At 34.5% G+C, this 11,405-nt stretch overlaps 1 pseudogene; it reads left to right on the top strand.

The window, feature by feature from the left end:
• Window positions 1-8,945: 8,945 nt before the first annotated feature.
• On the top strand, window positions 8,946-10,408 carry LOC129012147 (SNW domain-containing protein 1-like; annotated as a pseudogene).
• Window positions 10,409-11,405: the final 997 nt, after the last annotated feature.

Genomic DNA, 11,405 nt, shown 5'->3' with positions numbered 1-11,405 from the left:
CAACAGAATTATGAATCTATGATTTTCCCTGACTTATCTGCCTCAAAAATCTTTTATAATTGAGACCATCCTGGCTAACACAGTGAAACCCCATCTCTAGTAAAAATACAAAAAATTAGTCAGGTGTGGTGGTGGGCGCCTGTAGTCCCAGCTACTCTGGAGGCTGAGGCAGGAGAATGGTGTGAACCCAGGAGGCAGATGTTAGAGTGAGCCGAGATCATGCCACTGCACTCCAGCCTGGGAGACAGAGAGAAACTCTGTCTCAAAAACAAACCAACCAACAAACAAACAAAAAACCAAAAAACAAAAAAACAAAAAAATCCTTTACATATGCTGAAGTGAGGGTATTTCATTCAAAGCAAATTTGGTAGGTCTTTATGTTTAAGGACATCAAAAACTAACTGTTGCTTACTATGCTCATTCCCTGGGTGATGGGATAATCATTCATATTCCAAACCTCAGCATCATGCAATATACCCATGTAACAAACCTGCACATGTATCCCTAAATCTAAAACAAAAGTTGGAGTTCAAATAAAAAATTAAAATGTTATTCCATTACAAAAAGGAAAAAGAATGTGTAGCTTTATATTTTGTTTCCCTTTTTTTAAAAAAATTAGTAGACCAAGAGTCCATTAATTTATTCATTCTGGTTTCTGATTAAAACAACTCCCATGTGCTTTGTAAACTCTCCAGTGTAATTGCCCATGTGCATTAGACTTGACTGGTCTTCAACATCGGTTTTTCCCAGTAATATGAAGTAATCTTTTCTAGTATCTGAGTCATATTTAATGGCTTTCTCTTCTGCAAGAAAACAAAATCTGTGTAGTTAGGGTAAGCTATGCATTAAAGACATTATTCAGACACCTTGATAGATAATAAAAAAAAGTGTTTTTTAAAAGGGATATTTTTTCATTTAAAATAGTTTTTCCTTTTTTAAAGAAATATTTAGAGTTAGTGCAGCATTAATTTCCAAATGATTTAACCTATACAAATATTCAGCAGAGGAAAAAAGTCACATTAATCGAGAGACAGTATCTTGTAATTTGTGACTTTAATTGATTGGTGGTGGTGGGGAAGAATGTGTTCTTTTCTTAGACATTTATTCTCAGCTTCCATTTGAAATTCTAGCTTTTAGGGATTTACTCCACTGAACTTGGAACTTTCCAAGAGCCACGCAATAAAATGCAATATAAATATTTCTGTACAATAAATACTACTATCATTTAAGATATAGCCTATGAAAAGACTCCTGGAAGCATAGGCACCAATGTAGAGGTCTGAGGAAGAAAATAATCTGAAGGAGCTGAGTAGGATGCTGGAGATGGAAGGATGATGCCAGTGACGACTTTGACCTGTTCTCTAATTGCACTTTAAGTGGGGCTGACTGATTTGGAGTACAGTGAACAAGTGTCAGTGAGAAAAGCAAAGCTACTACTAAATTTTCCCCAAATACATTTCTCCAAATACATTTTCTAAATGCCCACCATTTGCTAGACATTTTGCTAGAAGTTGAAATAATGAAGAAAAACATAATAATTCCTGTACTTCTGGAGCTTATTGTTTAGGGTAATTAAAATGGAAATAACTATCCTGGTAAACTGAATCAATAATAACAACAAACAATAGTGAAAATGGGATGATAATACTAGTAGTTTCAGTTTCATTTGAACTGTTTTGTCTCCCAGTAATATATTTTAATTTACATATGTAGCATTTATATATATATATATATATATATATATATATATATATATATATACTGCTCGTTGATACATTTATATATAGTTAACAATAGGATAAAAGGCAGGACAGTGTTATTCATAGGACCCAGAATAATACTTGGTACATAGCAGGCACTCAATCAATGACACTGTATGGATAAATAAAATAGTCTTGGATGAAAAATCAGGAGACTATAGTTCTTACTGAGATTCTACCAATTTTTCTTTGTGACATAACAAGTGATTCCCAGTTTTAGTTTTCTAATCCAAGTAATGGAATAAAAATACCCATTCTCCACACCTTACAAAGTAGCAGCTTCTTGGATAGGAAAAAGATAGTAGATATGTAAGACTTGTGAATGTTATTATAGCCAGTAAACAGTCAAAATGGAGCATTTTCTTACTTAACTAAGATATTTCCCTTTTTTGAAATAAACTTTCTGATTGACATGTTTCAGTGAAGTGAAAATCATTTTACTTTAGAAAATTTAATTGTATTACCATCAGACAAGTATTTTTGTGAAATTTCTAAGAACCTAGCATCTCTTAGAAATTTAGCCTAATAGAAGTGACTTGGGGCCCTATAAGAATCTCAGTGCATCTTTCCCAATCCTTTCCCATTTATGGACAGATGTTTCCCAAAGAAATCCTTGGTTCACCCTTCTTCAATCTGGAATACATAAAAGAATAAACTATCACTTGAAGGCAATCTGACAACAGACTAAGAGAGAGGAGCACAGTCAGAAATTTGAGATTAAGATAGAAGAAGCATGTTTTATTCAAAGTTCAATATCCATTTATTTTGAGGATAAGGGTGTCTGTGTTGTGACTCATGCATGCTGTGAAAAAATGCCAAGTGTCTTGATAACTAATGTTAGTAAGGAAAGATTCACCAAGAGGGGGAAGAAGCTCATGAAATGCTAATCCTTGAATTCAAGAGTGAGAATCAGTTTCAGATTTTCATGTTTTTGGAACATTTCAAAGGACTTAATCTTTTAGTTAAAAATCTATATATTCTGCGAGTAATGATAAACATATTTCTTTGCTACGATTCATCTCTGAGGTTTCTTTCCTTTCTTACGGCTTTGGCTTTCCCATTTTGCTTTTGTCTTCTTGCTGCCTCTCATCTTCCCTCTAAGCATTCAGATTAAAATTCCATTCCTTTACCTTCTTTAAAAAATATGATTATAAATGTGCTCCTTTTATGGTACGTAATGAAAAAGCATAAACTCTAAGCCAGAAAGACAATACTTTCTTTGAAACCCCTCCTTTAACAAATGATTTTTCAGTTTTAAAAGCCCATAAAGAGACTATGTTTTCTCCAGCCATTGAAGGTATGATAAATGATACATCCTGAGAGTGAACAGAAGAGTCATTTTAGAAAGTTTGAAGAACAAATACTCAGGCTTAGTTAGGGATTGTGTACTAACAAGAGGTACAAGGCAGTTAGGTGAATGACAATGGATCAAACTAATCCTATAAAATGACAAGGACAAACATTGGGGACCTCCACTGTGAAATGTCTTGGAGTAAAGGCTTAGTAAGAAGTCAGTCTTGCATAAACGTAAAAGCCAAACTCTTTTAAAAAATACATTACCAAAGATGATTTATTTTTATGTGAGAATAGCTCTTTAGAAATTATTTTAGATCTTTTTCTTGAATATCAATATTGATTTAGCTAATAGGACATGTCTTTTTTTCATCTTTATACAACAATGACTTCAAAAGAGGAGAAGGGGACTCAGAAGGAGCAATGACAGACTATGAGCACAGAATGATTTCAAAAACTTTTGCATTTGAACACAAAAGTGAGTCAATAAAACCATAGCCTCCTTCAATTTGTAATTCAAACACATAAAATAATTTGACTTCAATAGGCAAGGCGAATTCTCACTTACTTGGAAATTTCTCAGGTACTACAGAATGTCAAGGAGAGGACTTAAAGGGAAGAAAACATGTTTGACTAATGATTAGTAAAACTATTGTTGATCCAAAGTATTGTTGAAAATGGAATCTTTTCAATGTCTGAAATATATCTTGATAAAAAATGCAATCCTGTTGAATAACTGCAAAAGAAGTGCTGGCTCTGTATTAAGAAATCTGGATTTAATGCATAAATAGATGGATTTAATATATTTGTATTAGACAGTTTTGAAAGAAAATTGGTATAGCCAAATTCATATATTGTTTCATTTGCATATCTTGAGTCTGGTAAATGTAGCTACAGAGCAAACACATTTTTTTAAAAAAAGCAACCATGCCACTTGCTCTTTTTAAATTGCTTTGCTGCATTTTTGAGAGTTTTAAAAATGGCTACTTGATGTGCATAAAACAGCAACTGTTGTTCATTCTGTCTTTACCTTTACTTCAGTGAAGATATGTTTTGAAAAGGAATACATTAGAAATACATCAAAATACATAATGCAATAGAAATGAGCTTTACTATTTTTTTAATCCTCCATTCCAAGCATTTTGTCTGCCCTGCAGAAGAAAATGCCTCTCACAAAACCCTCACAGCCACCTATCACTGTGGCCACATTCATACCTCCATCTAGGCAATTGGCATGGATCAGGAGATATGATAGAACTGTAAAGAACAGGCTGTCCATCATTAGAATAATAGCAGAGTTTTGGCTGAGAATAAACACAGTTGAATTATTTGTAAGGACGTGGAATAGACGAGCTGCTTAGAAAGAACACTTTTTCAGATGACTTTTTCCTTCTTCCTCTTTCCTCTATGCCACAATATTTCAAGAAGGTCATTTCAGCTAATAAAAAGAGCAAAGTGAAACACTAAAAATAAAACACTTGGATTTCAAAGATGTACTGAGACTTCTTAAAGAAGTTTGAAAGATCAAAACTCTAAATAAAATATATTACAAACCACAGAATTTGGGATTAATCAATGACAAAATGATCTCTGAGAATTTTGAAAAGGAAGCTGATAAACAATTGTTCCACATCACTAATACACCCAACCTTATTTTTAAAGAAAGAAAAACAGTGCTATGAGCATTTTGCAGTTCCTTTTCCCTTTGTTATTTTTTGCTCAAATATACAAATATTTAAATACTTTAAAAAATATAAAAATTATATTTGATATATTTACAATGTGTGTGTATCTATAATATATGTTAGAAACATAAATAATAAACATTGGTGAACCAATCAAACAACTCAAGAACTAAAATGTTAACATGACTTTCATCTACCCATATACACTTTGCATGCCCATCCTCCTTCCTTTCCACCAGAGAAAACTACTGTAGTTATTTATTTACACACACACACACACACACATGCACATAGACACACAAACACATATATGTAGCTTTTTTGACATATGCATGTAAGCCAAAGTCAAATATAACCTAATATTATTTCTGTTGAGATTTATAAAAATAGTTTCATATCTTCTGTAGTCTTATAGGACTTTTCTGTTTAACATCTTAAGATGCATCCATAGTTATTACAAATAGTTGTGTTTCATTCACTTTAACTGCTTTCTCATATTTAATTGAGTAAATATAACACCATTAATTTATTTGTTCCTTTGTCATAGTACATCTTTGTAGCTTCCATATTTTATTATTAATCATACTGTTATGAATATTCTTGCATGTATCATAAGCACATATATAAGTTTTTCTAGGGTACCTACATAAAGGTAGAATTATTGGTTTGCAAGGCACATGAATGTTTAACTTTGCAAAATAGTGTCAACAGGTTTTCCAAAAAATTTTCAAATTTGCAATCTTTTGAATTTTTTGCAATCTTTCGAATCTTTGTATGAATTTCTGATGATTCACATTCTCCTCAGATTATAATATTTCTTAATTTTTTTCCACTCTAGGGGGTATACATAATAATTACAAAATGATTTTATTAATTAATAGTTCCTAGCTTATTATAGTCTAAATTACATTTCATTTACTGCACATTTAACAAATATTTTTTGAGTGCCTACTATCTCGACCTGCCAGACCTGTATTGACTCTAATGAGAGGATGCTATGTCTGAGAGACTGAAGAAGAGGCCCAAGCCAGAGAATGAGACATAAGGTTTATCAAGGAAACTTACATATAAGGCAGTCCAGTGGTGATAGCCTAGACAGGAGAACCATTTGTAAAAAGATGCAGTTTTGTACCATTTGTAAAAAGCTGAAAGTTTATACAGTTTAGGTGCATCTGCATTCTCGGGGGATGCTTAAGTTATGGCTATCAGTATGTCTACCATGCAGAGTCATTCTCAGTGTCCTTCATTTAAGTTATTGCTGTCAGGTATGTCTGCCATACATATGTTCCAGGAACTGCTAATTATGCTATAGATTTAACAATAATAAAAAAAAATCCCTGCTCTCATGAAGATGAAGTTCAAATAGGTCAGAGACCGAAAATAAACTTAATAAATAAGTGAATTATATAGTATATAAGAAGGTAACAAATGTCATTGAGAAAAATAAAGTGAGATAGGACTCCCATAACAGAGAACCAGTTGAAATTTTAAATATAATAGTCAGAGTTGACTTTTGTAGTAATCCATTTTTGCATTGCTGTAAAGAAATACCTGAGACTGAGTAATTTATAAAGAAATCCATTTTAATTGGTCCATGGTTCTGCAGGCTGTACAGGAAGCATAGTACTGACATCTGTTTCTGGGGAGTCCTAAGGGAGCTTCTAATCATGGCAGAAGGTAAAGCGAGAACAGACATATCACATGGCCAGAGCAGGAGCTCTTGTGAGGAAGAAAGTGGAGTGGGTGAGGTTGGGGGTAGATGCCACATACTTTTTAACTACCAGATCTCTTGTGAACTCAGAGTGAGAGCTCACTTAACACCAAAGGATGGCCCAAGCCATTCATGGGAGATCCACCAGATGATCCAAACATTTCCCACCAAGCCCCACTTCCAACACTGGGGATTACATTTCAACATGAGATCTGGGTAAGGACAAATATCCAAACTACATCACCTTCTCTGAGAAATAATTTTAGCAAGGACATGAAGTAGATGAAGGCTTTAGTGATGTAGAGGAAACAGCTAGAGCAGAAAGGATCCTGGTGTGTTTGAGGAATAGCTAGGAAGCCTTTATGTTAGGAGCAAAGTGAATGAGAAGAGAGTGACAGGAGATGTGATTGATAGGTAATTGTGGGGCCAGTTCCTCTAGCATCTTGCTGGCAATTTTAAGGATTTTAGCATTTACTTGGTGAAGTGTGAATCTATTGAGGAATTCTGAGCACAAGATTGACATGTTCTGAGGCCATGGGTAGAAGTATGGAGACCAGCAGGGAGAAAATTAGAAAAAATGTGAAAGATGCTAGGGGTTAGGCTAGGGTAATAAAAGGGTGATAAAAGGGGCAGTGGTAGAAATTGAGGAGAGCATATATATATATATATATATATATATATATATATATATATATATACACACACACTTTTAACATATTGGGTCTTTATATTCTTGAACACAGAATATCCCTCTGTTTATTTATATCTTTAATATCTTTCAATAAGGTTTACATTTTCTATACCCATATTTCTACACTCTTTGTTTCTGTTATTATAAATAGTCTCTTGCTCACCCTCTTTTCTTTCTCCCTCTTCTTTAACCATTGTTTGTTTCTTCCTTGTGTATTGAGATACCACCTATTTTTGAATAGGAATCTTATGGCAAGCCACCATACTGAATTCTCATTATTTCTATAAATTTGTCTGTAGATAATTTTGCATATTTTATGTGGTCAATCATGTCATCTATGAATAGTAACCATTTTCTTCTTTTAAATATTCTTCAAATACTTATACCTTTTATTTAATTTTTCTTACTATATTGTAAAGGATCCTCAATAAAAGTAGCAATTGTTTGCAATCCTTAATTTATTCCTGATTTTGAAGGGAACACATTTAATGTTTTGCTACTAAGAGGATATTTGTGATATACTTTGATACCTATCTTTTATCAGGCTAAGCAGATGCCTCTCTTCTTAGTTCCCTATTGTTACTGTACACAAGAGATGTTGAATTTTATAACATTTCCACACTTCTTAGATGAACTTGTGGATTTTTTCCTTTAATCTATTCACATAATTTTAATATATTTTCAATGCAAAAAGCATATTTGTATTCCCAAGATAAGCCCAACTTGGGCATGGTATATTTTTGAATATTACTTTGGATTCAGTTTGTAAATCTATTGTTTATAATTTATATCTATTTTTATAAATGAAATAAAGCTATGAGTTTCCTTGCTAAAACTCTCCTTTTCTCATTTATAAATGATTCCAATATTGCTAGTTCTTGGCTGTCAAAACCAGTATATGGAATTTGTCCATACTAAACTTGTGAACAGTGTCTTAATTACTCCTGTGGGTTTTCTACACACTGACATAGCATTCAGAAGCTTTGTGTTTGGGCCGCTAGGGTCTTTTAAGATACCAAATACTTGATTAATCTAATGGAATCAGCACCCAGTCAATATATGTTAGGTCCACTGTGTTTTTGTAATTCATAAACGACTATTACTAATATTTTATGCTTATAGATGAGCAGCATAAGAATGATTTTTCTATTGGGCTGAGATGTAGTAAGTTGAATATTGTAGGAAGGTGGCATTTTGAACATATGAATGTTAAGTTGGCATCACTATGTAAAGTGTCTACTATTTTGTTTGTGTGTTTTTTTCTTGGTAACAATTTTGCATATGCACCTTTCCTAGACCCCTGCCCTAGCCATCTGGGCATCTGTTGTTATGTCTGCTTGCTTTTAGATTAACTAATGAACATTTCTAAGTTAACAGTCTTACTAATAGTAACTACTTGACTAGTTTACCCTAAGGTCAGAGATTTAAGTTGAAAAGCTCTTTAGATTATTGTCGTTTCTAGGTTTCACCAGAGCACAGGATTTGTCAAATAAATATGAATAATTAGGCCCAGAAAACTTTAAAATAACAACTTAGAAGAAAATTTAAACCACCAGCTTCATAATATTAAGAAGTTGTTTAAATGGATTAATTATGCTCTTCACAATGTGAACTTAAACATTTGCTTTAGAGAAGTGGCACTGGGTCTGAAAACTGCAAAAATGTATTTCTTTGACAAATTGAGGTGCTTCTTATATAGCGTTGCCAGATAAAACACCTGCACCTACTCAGTTATCTCAGGACCAGCTTGAGGCTGAAGAAAAGACAAGATCCCAGAGATCACGGCAGACTTCATGTGTCTCTTCCGGAAGAGAACCTTCCCCGTACGGATACCGGAAAGGCTGGACACTTCGGTTATTAGAGGATTTTGGAGATGGAGGTGCTTTTCCAGAAATCCATGTGGCTCAGTATCCACTGGATATGGGACGAAAGAAAAAAATGTCTAATGTGCTGGCCATTCGGGTGGATTCTGAAGGAAAAATTAAATATGATGGAATCACTCTACAAGGACAGTCAAAAGACAAGGTAATTTATAGGAAATACACTGTCCTGGTTCCAAAGGATGTTATGAATGCAAATGATCCAGACTTGCAAAGGCCCGATGAAGAAGCTATAAAAGAGACAACAGAAAAGACAAGAGTAGCCTTATAAAAAGCTGTAACACAGAAGGTCGCCGCAGTCACGCCAGTTCAGGCAGCTGACAAACCGGCTCCTGCTCAGTATATCCGATACACACCATCTCAGCAAGGAGTGGCTTTCAATTCTGGAGCTAAACAGAGGGTTAGTCGGATGGTAGAAGTGCAGAAAGATCCAACGGAGCCTCCAAAGTTCAAGATTAATAAGAAAATTCCCCGGGGACCACCTTCTCCTCCTGTACCTGTCATGCATTCTCCTAGCCAAAAGATGATTGTAAGGGAACAACAAGAGTGAAAGTTTCCTCCTTGTATTTCTAACTGGAAAAATGCAAAGGGTTATACAATTCCATTAGACAGATGTCTGGCTGCCGATGGAAGAGGACTACAGACAGTACACATAAAAGAAAATGTTGCCACATTGGCCGAAGCCCTCTACATTGCTGATCAGAAGGCTTGTGAAGCTGTGGAAATGCGTGCCCGAGTAGAGAGAAAAATGGCTCAGAAAGAAAAGGGAAAATATGAAGAGAAACTTAGAGAAATGGCCCAGAAAGCCAGGGATAGAAGAGCTGGGATCAAAACTCGTGGAAAAAGAGGATAGGTGAAAAGAGAGACAGCATGACCAGAATCTTTCCAGGACAGCTCCTGATAAGAGGTCGAAACTTCAGAGAAATGAAAATGGGGATATCAGTGAAGTCATTGCTCTCGGTGCTCCTAATCCTTGAACTTCCAATGAAGGTCAGTACGACCAAAGGCTCGTCAACCAATCCAAGGGTATGGACAGTGGATTTGCAGGTGGAGAAGATGGAATTTATAATGTTTATGATCAAGCCTAGAGAGGTGGTAAAGATATGGCCCACAGTATTTATAGGCCCCGTAAAAATCTGGACAAGGACGTGTATGACGATGACCTAGAAGCCAGAATAAAGACCAACAGATTTGTTCCCGACAGAGAGTTTTCTGGTTCAGGCTGTAAGCAGAGAGGCCGAGAAGGACCAGTTCAGTTTGAGGAAGATCCTTTTGGTTTGGACAAGTTTTTGGAAGAAGTGAAACAGCACGGTGGCTCTAAAAGACCCTCAGATAGCAGCCGCCCCACGGAATATGAGCATGAAGGCAAGAAGAGGAGGAAGGATTAGACACAATTTTCTTCAAAGTGAATAAATTATTATTATCTATAACCGTAATGATGCAAGTCATATGGGGGAACACTTTGTAAATGGTTAGGATAAAAACCAAATCTGGGTGCCAGATCCCAGCACTACTTTTTTACTGGAGAATGGAGGGGATAGAAAATTCTACTTTGAAGTATTTTTTTTTAAAGAGTGGATTGTGTTTGTGCTTCTCCCACCCTTCAGCATTTATAGAACATGCTGCTCCACATGCAAAATCAAGGCCACTTCCTTTTGTGTGACATTAATAGTTTGGGGTTAATATTTTGTGTGAGAACAGCTGCATATGAGTAAAGGAGGGTGTTCACATATTGTAATGGTCCTGTCAAATAAATTTTGTCCTTATTGTGCTCTGTTTTAATTTGGAGTGGGCAAAGTAAGCTCTTGCTTGGTGCAACTATTTGATTTAAATAAAAATATTTAGACAAAAAAATGAGATATACAATATTTGGGACATATAAAAAATATTTGTCTGAAATTCAAATTTATCTAGGTGTCCTATATTTTTGCTTACTAAATCTGGCAACCTTGTTTCTATGTAGATTAAAAACAAAGATAAGCTTTCATAAAAGCAATGTGCAATTCTGAAGCAGCACTTAACTCATCTGACTTAGTATATTATGTAATTACTTCAATTGGTTAGAATCTAATTAGATTCAAGCAACGCAAGTCAATTTGGAATATTTTGTTCATGTGTATTCTTTATGGATATTTAACTAGAATGCTAGACAATTTTGGGGTATGGAATATCTTTTACACACAAAATGAAAATATGTAAGACAATAAAAACAAGTTAGAAGAAAAGGAGTTACTATTAGGTATTAGGTCAGGATCTTCTCACCTAACAATGATCAGGAAGTGAAAACTTATTTCAATTGTCTGGGTCTAAATTCATTTTGAGCAACTAACTCAAGATGATTATGATGTAGATGTATTAAAGATGGATATTAGAGGAGGAAGAGGA

Source organism: Pongo pygmaeus, chromosome 1, assembly GCF_028885625.2.
Source record: "Pongo pygmaeus isolate AG05252 chromosome 1, NHGRI_mPonPyg2-v2.0_pri, whole genome shotgun sequence".
Taxonomy (NCBI): domain Eukaryota; kingdom Metazoa; phylum Chordata; class Mammalia; order Primates; family Hominidae; genus Pongo; species Pongo pygmaeus.
Note: the sequence above shows the minus strand (reverse complement) of the source record. Positions and strands in the feature narration are given on the sequence as shown.